This window comes from Giraffa tippelskirchi, chromosome 13 (genome assembly GCF_054371585.1).
Source record: "Giraffa tippelskirchi isolate mGirTip1 chromosome 13, T2T-mGirTip1v1.2.pri, whole genome shotgun sequence".
Taxonomy (NCBI): domain Eukaryota; kingdom Metazoa; phylum Chordata; class Mammalia; order Artiodactyla; family Giraffidae; genus Giraffa; species Giraffa tippelskirchi.
The window spans coordinates 65,167,023-65,177,218 of NC_137287.1; the positions used below are offsets into that span (position 1 = coordinate 65,167,023).

The window sequence follows — 10,196 nt, forward strand, 5'->3', positions numbered from 1 at the left end:
CATTTAAGACAAAGATTTATACTCAATGCAGTTTAAAAATTACAGTCAACAAGAAAATAGTTTTTGAAAAAGGCTTATTAGTTTTGAATCAATTCAATGAGAATATGTGCATATGTTCTCTGTATATTTATAAAATGGTAGAATGTTTAGATATTTTAATTTCCCACTGGCTTATTCTATGACCCTTAAAACAAATTCCATGTTTTGTTTTGCAGCATGCACAATTAATAGCTACATTTGTTTGAATTAGTCTCCAAAACATCAGTCCCAGTAATTGGGACAGAAGTATAGGAGTGGTAAGGGTGAGGATGGTGTGTAAAGAAACAAGGCTAATTAATAATTCCAGTCTTACTACTTCTCATTGTAGTGTTTTCTTCTATTTCATCAACATGGGGACGTGGGTGGAGTAGATTTTAATAGACTGGAGGACTTGAAAGCAAGCACCAGTAAAGGAGAAACTCAGATTTACTGATGTGATCTTAGTACCTAGGATATAACCTGGCACCTAGTAGGATTTTATCAGCCACTTGTTCAGTAGCTATTGAGTGATTTCTGTTTGCTGGAAACTATTCAAGGAGTGAAAATACATCATTTAGCAAAACATATAACATTCCTGCCCTTTGTAATCTATATTTCAGTAGGGGGTGAGAAAATATAAGTATAATTAATAAAGTATTTGTAATACTAAAAGGTGATGTGCTATATAAAAATAACAAAGATGAGTAAAAAGGATCTGGAATACAGAAATGATGAAACAGTTGAGATTTTAAATGGAGTACATAGGGTAGGCCTCAATGAGGTGATATATGAGCAAAGACTTGAAAGGGAGATATGAGACACATGACTATCTAGGGGAACACTATTCCAGGCAGAGATAACTGCAAGTGAAAAGGTGCTGAGGTGGTAGCAAGACTAGTGTTTGTAAGGAATAATAAGGGGCCAGCATGGGTGGGGCAAAATAGAAATACAGAAGGTTTTTTTAAATAGGTCACATTAGGGGAAGCACATAGTGTAGAGAGGCCAAAGATTTTGAACTGTATTTTGAGTGAAATGGGAAGATGAGACGGTGTAGGATTTTAAATGGAGGAGAAATACAATCTCATTTGTGTTTTAAACAGATCACTCCGACTGCTATGCTGAGAATAGATGGAAGCAGGGGTTGAAACAGGGAAGCCCATGAGAAGACTATTGAAGTTATCAGATAAGAGATGGTGGTGGTTTAGATAAGACTGTGAAAGCAGTGAGAAGTATGCTTGTCTACCCATTCATTTTACAAGTCACAGTTGATGGTGTTTTGTGTCAGGCATTTTTCTTTTTTTTTGGCCAAGCTGTGTGGCTTGCAAGATCTCAGTTCCCCGACCAAGGATTGAACCCAGGCCAGAAAAGCCCAGAATCCTAACCATTAGGCCACCAAGAAACTCCCTCAAGCACTATTCTAAACACTTTAAATATTCACATGCCTTTAGTTGCTTATGTAATGTGGTAGCTGGATAGTGGTCCCCCAAAATGTCCATAGACCTGAGAATATATTACTTTATATGGTAAAAGAGACTTTGCAGATGTGATTAATCATGTGGAGATGAGTAAATTTAACTGGATTATTCTGGTGGGCATGTTATAATCACAAGGATCTTTATAAGGGGGTAAGAGGGTCAGAGTCAGTGGTAGAAAGATATGAATGAGGATGGAAATAAAAGGCTGGAGTGAGGTAAGGAAAAGGTCAAGAACCATTATATGTAGAAATCTCCACAAGCTAAAAAAATGTAAGAAAAGAAGAATCTTCCAGAGGAAATGCAGCCCTACCAACATCCTGATTTTTTTTAATTTAGATCCATTTTAGACTCTGACCTCCAAAACTGTAAGCTAGTAAATTTGTGTTGTTTTCAGACATTAAGTTTCTGGTAATTTCTTACAGTAGCAAAAAAAAAAAACTAATGTAGAAAATAAGATGTATAAATAAATATAAAACAATCATATGACTAGTTTATGTGACATTCCTATGTAGTTAAAATTTTAAATTATTGTTACTTTTACCCTATTATAAATTATAAATAATGCTGAAGAGAACATCTTTATGGATAAATCTTGGAATTCACTTCTGATAATTTTTATAGGTTTGGAAATGGAATGACAGCTATAGTGATTTCTTTCTCTACTTTAAAATACAAAAATCAGAACTACACAATCACTGCACTCACACACCAAAATTTACTGTATTAAAACCAGTGTTTTATATAATAAAATATGATAAATAAAATATAATTGGTAGAGGCCCAGTACCCTTTAATTTTCCTTTGCCATCCTGCTTCCCCTACCCTATTTCTTCCAAGACAAAGGCTGACAGTTATGGAATGATTCACAAATGTGTGAACCATCATTGCACATTAACTATGTTTATCTTCTCTGTGCTGTTCCAATTTCAGTATACATATTGACCAAGTAAGCACCAGAGTTTACTTTCAATCTTAAAAAAGAGCTTGAAACATAGCCAAGGTTATATAAGTTATTCTTTCTTTATTTCAACAACACTTGGACTGAAAAATACAAATCTTCATAGAAAGGAAAAGACAAATAAAAGCATTGAGAGAGAGAAATATAATACAGAATATTATATTCATAAGCAATAGAATAGAAATTCTTCAAGTGCACATGGAACATGATCCAGGATAGATCATGTTAGCGAAAAAATAAATCTTAACAAATTTAAGAATATGAAGTTATACCAGCCAAGAGATCTTGCCAAGATGGCAGACTAGAAAGACCTTACAAGTTCACCTCCTTTCACAAACAGAGCAAAATGACATCAATGAAAATGACTGGAAACTACCAGAAAAGACCTACAACTAAAGATATAAAGAAGGAACCACAATGAGCCATCTAGGAGAGGCACAGTCATGATATAGTCAAGTCCATACCCCTGGGAGTGGTGGATGACCCACACATTTTTCAGTAATTATATTGCAGAAGTTCTTCCACAGTAGTGAGAGTTCTGAGCCCTGTGTCAGGTTCTACAACCTCAGGGGTCCTGTACTGGGAAGATGAGCTCCAAGAGCATTCAACTCTGAAGACTTGCCCTATAAGATTGGGGAAATAGAGTACATGAAACCTCCCATGCTGTGGCACCCAGTGAAAAAGCCGTAACCTGATAGTAACCTGGGCCAGACCTTCCTGCTGATCTTGAAGAGTTTCCTAGAGAGGTGGGGAGTGGTTGCAGCTCTTCCTGGGGACACTCAGTGGAGAAAGCCATTCTTGGGAGATCCTTCCGCTGTGTGGATGCTGGTGCTGACAGACACCATAGTAGAATTCTCCCTTTAGCTTATTAGCACCAAGATCTGGCCCCACTCAATAGCCTGTAAGTACAGTGCTGGTATGCCTCAGGCCAGGCTACTAACTGGATGGGCACAGTTTCAGACCATGCAACTAACTAGTAGACAGGCTGCCTAAAGACCCCCTGAGCCTATTGCCACCTCTTAACAGGAGTCTAGACACAGTTCTGTCCACCAGAGGTCCTAGGACCCAGCTTTGCCCATCAGTCAGAAGGCACCAGCTTCAGAATCCTCTGGGTCCCTGCCTTTCCCTCCAGGAAGTCTGCTGTTAGGCCCTGAACCAGCCTTACCCACCAGTGGGTAGACACCAGATACAAGAGAATGATCCACAACCTACAGGTTACAGCAAAACACTTCTCAAAGGGAAGTTTACAGCAATGAAAGCTTACCTCAGAAAGCAAAAAATCGCTAGCAATCTAACCTTACACCTAAAGAAATTACAGGAAGAACACACAAAACCTGAAGATAGTAGAAGGAAAGAAGTCATAATTCAGTTCAGTTGCTCAGTTGTGTCTGACTCTTTGTGACCCCATGGACGCAATATTAGTTTTCTGAATGTTGAGTTTTAAGCCAACTTTTTCACTCTCCTCTTTCACTTTCATCAAGAGGCGCTTTAGTTCTTCAATTTCTGCCATAAGGGTGGTGTCATCTGCATATCTGAGATTATTGATATTTCTCCCAGCAATCTTGATTCCAGCTTGTGTTTCATCCAGCCCAGTGTTTCTCATGATGTACTCTGCATGTAAGTTAAATAAGCAGGGTGACAATATACAGCCTTGAAGTCATAATTATCAGAGCAGAAATAGATAAACTAGAAATTAAGACAAGATGAATGAAACTAAAAGCTGTTTCTTTGAAAAGAAATGAGATTGATAAGCCTTTAGCTAGACACATGAAGATAAAAAGGGGAGTGACCAAAGCAATAAAATCAGAAGTGAAAAAGAGGAAGTTACAGTTTACACCTGAAAGAAAATGAAAGTTGCTCAGTCGTGTCCAACTCTTTACGATCCCATGGACTTCTCTAGGTCTATGAAATTCTCTAGGCCAGAATACTGGAGTGGGTAGCCTTTCCCTTCTCCAGGGGATCTTCCCAACCCAGGGATCAAACCCAAGTCTTCTGCACTGCAGGTGGATTCTTTACCAGCTGAGCCACATGGGAAGCCCCAGCTGACACCTAGACAGCATATTAAAAAGCAGAGACATCACTTTGCTGACAAAGGTCTATATAATCAAAGCTATGGTTTTCCCAGTAGTTATGTACAGATATGAGAATTGGACTGTAAAGAAGGTTGAGTGCTAAAGAACTGATGCTTTCAAGCTGTGCTCCTGAAGAAGACTGTCATTGAGAGTCCCCAGGACAGCAAGGTGATCAAACCAGTTAATCCTAAAGGAAACCAACTCTGACTATCCATTGAAATGACTGATGCTGGAGCTCCAATCTTTGGCTATCTCTTGTAAAGAGCCTACTCATTGGAAAAGACCCTGATGCTGGGAAAGATAGAGGGTAGGAGAATGGGTTGACAGAGGATGAGATGGTTGGATGGAATCATCAACTAAATGGACATGAGTTTGGGCAAACTCTGGGAAATAGTGAAGGACAGGAAAGCCTGGCATGCTTCAGTCCATGGGGTCACAAAGAGTCAGACACAACCGAGTGACTGAACAACAGCAACTGACACCACAGAAATGTAAAATATCCTAAGAGACTACTATGAACAACTATATGCCAAGAAAATGGACAACTTAGAAGAAATGGATAAATTCTTAGAAATGTACACACTCCCAAGGCCAAACCAAGAAGAAATAGAATATATGAAAAGACTAATGTCCAGTCATGAAATTGAATCATTAATTTAAAAACACCCAACAGAAGTCCAGGACCAGATGGCTTTACAGGTGAATTTTTTCACCTGTGAATTATTTAAAGATTTAACACCTATCTTTCTGAAACCATTCTCAAAAATTGAAGAAGGAACACTTGTGTACTCATTCTATGAGGCCAGCATCAATTTAATGCCTAAACTAAAGGTATCTCAAAAAATAAAGAAAATTACAGGCCAATATCACTGATAAAATAGGTGAGAACATCCTCAACAAAATATTAACAAACCAGATCCAACAGTATATTAAAAGGATCATACATCACGATCAAGTGGGATTTATCCCAGAGATGCAAGAGTTTTTCAATATTCGTAAATTACCCAATGTTGTTGTTTATGTTCAGTTACTCAGTTGTGTCCGACTCTTTACGACCCCATGGACTGCAGCACATCAGGCTTCCCTGTCCTTCACTATCCCCCAGAGTTTGCTCAAATCATGTCCATTGAGTCAGTGATTACATCCAACTTATCTCATCCTCTGTTGCCATTACTTATCATATTAAGGCTATATATGATAAACCCACAGATAACATCATATTAAACAGTGAAAAGCTGAAAGCATTTCCTGTGAGATCAGGAACAAGACAAAGACACCCACTCTCACCACTTTTATTTAACACTGTATTGCAAGTCCTGGCCACAGCAGTCAGACAAGAAAAAGAAATAAAAGAATCCAAATTGGGAGGGAAGAAGTAAAACTGTCTCTGTTTGCAAATGTCATGATTCTGTACATAGAAAATTATAAAGTCTTCATGAGAAAACTACCATAGCTCAATGAATTCAGTAAAGCTGCAGGATACCAAATTACTGTACAGATATCTTGCATTTCTATATACTAACAATGAACTGTTAGAGAAATCAAGGAAACAATCCCATTTACTATTCCATCAAAAAGTAAATGGGATTGTTTACTGGGAATATACCTACCTAAGGAAGTAAAAGGTCTGTACTCTGACAACTATAAGAAACTGATGAAAGAAATAGAAGAGGACACAAACAGAAGGAAAGATATAACATGTTCTTAGATTGGAAGAATTAATGTTGTTAAAAGGACCATAGTAACTGAGGCAATCTACAGATTCAAAGCAATCGCTATCAAAATGCCAATGGAATTTTGCACAGAACTAGAAAAAATAATTTTAAAATCTATGTGGAAATACAAAAGATCCTGAACAGTCAAAACAATCTTGAGAAAGAGAACAGAGCTTGAGGAATCACATTCCCTGACTTTAGAGTACACTACAAAGCTATAGTAATCAAAACAGTATAGTACAGACACAAAAACAGATCCATAAATCTATGGAACAGAATTAAAAGCCTAGAAATAAACACATGCACTTATCATTAATTAATATATGACAAAGGAAGCAAGAATATACAATGAAGGAAAGACAGTCTCTTTAATAAGTGGTGCTGGGAAAACTGGAATGGTAGATTTAAAACAATAAATTAGAACATTCTCTAATTCCATATACAAAATTAAACTCAGAATTGATTAAAGACCTGAAGGTAAGACTATAAAACTCCTAGAAGAGAACATAGGAAAAGACTATTTGACAGCAATCCTAATAGTAATTTTTTTGGATCTCTCAAGGAAAAAGAAACAAAAGCAAAAATGAACAAATGGGACTTAATTAAACTTAAAGTTTTTGCACAGCAAAGGAAATCATTGATACAATGAAAAGGCAACCTATTGAATGGCAGAAAATATTTGTAAATTATATAAGGGGTTAATATTTAAAATATATAAATAGATCATGTAACTCAAAACAAAAAGAAAAATGGGCAGAAGAGCTCAATAGACATTTTTCCAAAGAGGACTTGCACATGGCCAACAGGCACATGAAAACAGGCTCAACATTAACTAATAGTCAGGGAAATGCAAATCAAAAACACAATGAGATATCACTTCACACATATCAGAATGACTATCATCAAAAGTGACAGAGAAATGTTACCATGGATATGAAGAAGAAAGAACTCTGGTTCACTATTGGTGGAAATATAAATGTGTATACTCACTGTGATAAACAGTATGGGAGTTTCTAAAAAAACTAAAAGTAAAACTACCTATCACCCAGCAGTTTTACTCCTGGGTTTACATCCAAAAAACACCCAAAATATCAACTAAAAAAGATACATATACCCCACTGTTCATAGCAGCATTATTTACAATTGCCAGGATGTGTAAGCAACCTAAGTGCCCATCAACAGGTGAATGTATTAAGAAGTTGTGGTGTATGCTGCTGTTGTTGTTGTTCAGTCATCAAGTCATGTCTGACTCTTTGTGACCTCATGCGCTGTGGCATGCCAGGCTTCCCTGTCCCTCACCATCTCTTGGAATTTACCCAAATTCATGTCCATTGAATCAATGATGCCATCCAGCCATCTCATCTGTCGTCCTTCTGTCTTCAATCTTTTTTAGCATCAGGGTCTTTTCCAGTGAGTCAGCTAGGTTTGTATCACGTGGTCAAAGTATTGGAGCTTCAGCATCAGTCCTTCCAATGAATATTCAGGATTGATTTCCTTTAGGATTGACTGGTTTGATCTCCCTGCAGTCCAAGGGATTCTCAAGATTGTTTTCCAACACGACAGTTCAAAAGCATCAATTCTTCAGCACTCAGCCTTCTTTATGGTCCAACTCTCACATCTGTACATGACTACTGGAAAAACCATAGCTTTGACTAGGTGGACCTTTGTCAGCAAAGTGATGGCTTTGCTTTCAAATACACTGTCTATGTTTGTGGGGTGTGTGTGTATACATTCATTTTTCCATTTGCAACAACATGGGTGGACTTGGAGGGCATTACACTATGTGAAATAAGACACAGAAAGACAAACACTATATATCACCTCACTTAAATGTAGAATCTTAAAAATTACAAAACAGTGAATATAACAAAAAAGAAGCAGACTCACAAACATATACAACAAACTAGTGGTTATCACTGTGAAGAAGAAAGGAGGTAGGATAAAATAGTGGTAGAGAATTAAGAAGTATAAAGTATTATGTATAAAATGAGCTACAAGAATATTCTGTACAACATGGGGAATATAGCCAATATTTTATAAGAACTATAAATGTAGTATAACCTTTGAAAATTGTGAATTACTAAATTGTACACTTGTTACTTATACAATATTGCATATCAAATGTACTTCAGCTAAAAAAGAAACAAATGATATAAGTTTCTTTTCCAACCACTATGGTATAAAATTAGGAATCAACTATAAAAAGAAAAGTGTAAAATTCACAAATATGTGGAGAGTAAACAACATGCTGCTGAACAATGTTCAGTGAAGAAATCAAAAGCAAAATCAAAAAATTCCTTTTCACAAAAGGAAATGTAGATATAACATACGGAAACTTGTAGGATGCAGTGGCATGCAGCAAAAACAATGCTAAGATAGAATCAATGCTTACTTAAAGAAAAAAGAAAAATCACAACCTAAATTTACACCTCAAAGGAACTAGAGAAATAATTACATTACTAGGAAGTGAATTCCTAGTAGAAGTATGGAAATAAAGATCAGAACAAAAATAAATGAAGTAGAGACAAAAAGACAATGGAAAGATCAATGAAACCAGAAGTTATCCTTTGAAAGGATAAATAATATTGACAATCCTTTAGCTTGACTTACCAAGAAATCAAAAGAGAGGACCCAAAATCAGAAATGAAAGGGAAGATATTACAAGAGATACCACAGAAATACAAAGGATCATAGGAGACTATGAATAATTAAATGACAAGTTGGACAACTTAAAATAAATGGATTAATTCCTAGAAACACATAGACTTCCAAGACTAAGTCAGGAAAAAATAGGAAATCTCAATAGACTGATTACTAGTGAAGAGATTGATCAGTAGTTTTAAAACTTCCTGTAAAAATTAAATAACATCACGAGATTTTCCCAGTGGTCTGATGGCTAAGGCTTCATGCTCCCAATGCAGGGGCCCCTGGGCTCAATGCTTCCCTGGTGGTTCACTTGGTAAAGAATCCACCTGCAATGCAGGAGACCTGAGTTTGATCCGTGGGTTGGGGAAATCCCCTGGAGAAGGGAAAGACTACCCACTCCAATATTCTGGCCTAGAGAATTCCGTGGACTGCATAGTTCATGGGGTCGCAGACTCAGACACAACTGAGTGACTTTCACTCTGGGCTCAACCCCTGGTCAGGGAACTAGATCCCACATGTTGCAGCTTAAAAAAAAAAAAGGACCCAGCTTGCAAGATCTAAAAAGACCCAGAGTAGCCAAATAAGTAAGTGAAGAAAATAGCTATTTTAAAAACTGAGACAACTTCACTAGTAAGTTCTATCAAATATTCAGAGAAAAATACCAATCCATTTCAAATTATTCCATAATGCAGAAGAGGAGGGAACACTTCCAAACTCATTTTATGAGACTGACATTACCTTGATACCCAAACCAGAGGATATCACTAGCAAAGACTATTACAGGCCAATATCCTAATGAACATAGATGCAGACATTCTTGATAAAATATTAGCAAGCCAAATTCAACAGTACATTAAAAGAATCAAACACTGTGATCAAGTGGAATTTATTACAGTAATGCAAGAATGGTTCACTATTTGCATATCAGTGTGATATAACATGTTAACAGAACAAAATTTAAAATCATATGATTATCTTGATCAATGCAGTAAAAACATTTGATAAAAGTAACCATCTACTTACAATAAAAACTCTTATCAATGTGGGTATAGAGAGAATGTGCCTCAACATAATAAAGGCCATATTTGATAAGCCTGGGCTTTCCTGGTGGCTCAGAATCTGCCTGCAATGCAGGAGGCCGTGGTTCGATCCCTGGGTCAGGAAGATCCCTGGGAGAAGGGAATGGCAACCCACTCCAATATTCTTGCCTAAAGAATTGCATGGACAGAGAAGCCTGGCAGGCTACAGTTTGTGGGGTCACAAAGAGTCAGACACAACTGAGTGACTAATATGTGACAAGCCCACAGCTAAC

General features: G+C 37.0%; 1 long non-coding RNA gene across 1 annotated transcript; it reads left to right on the forward strand.

Annotated features, from left to right (window-relative positions):
- Positions 1-4,104: 4,104 nt before the first annotated feature.
- On the forward strand, positions 4,105-8,855 carry LOC145532862 (uncharacterized). The gene is made up of 2 exons (XR_014073670.1): positions 4,105-4,351; positions 4,928-8,855. It is a non-coding gene; the product is annotated as an uncharacterized LOC145532862 (long non-coding RNA).
- Positions 8,856-10,196: the final 1,341 nt, after the last annotated feature.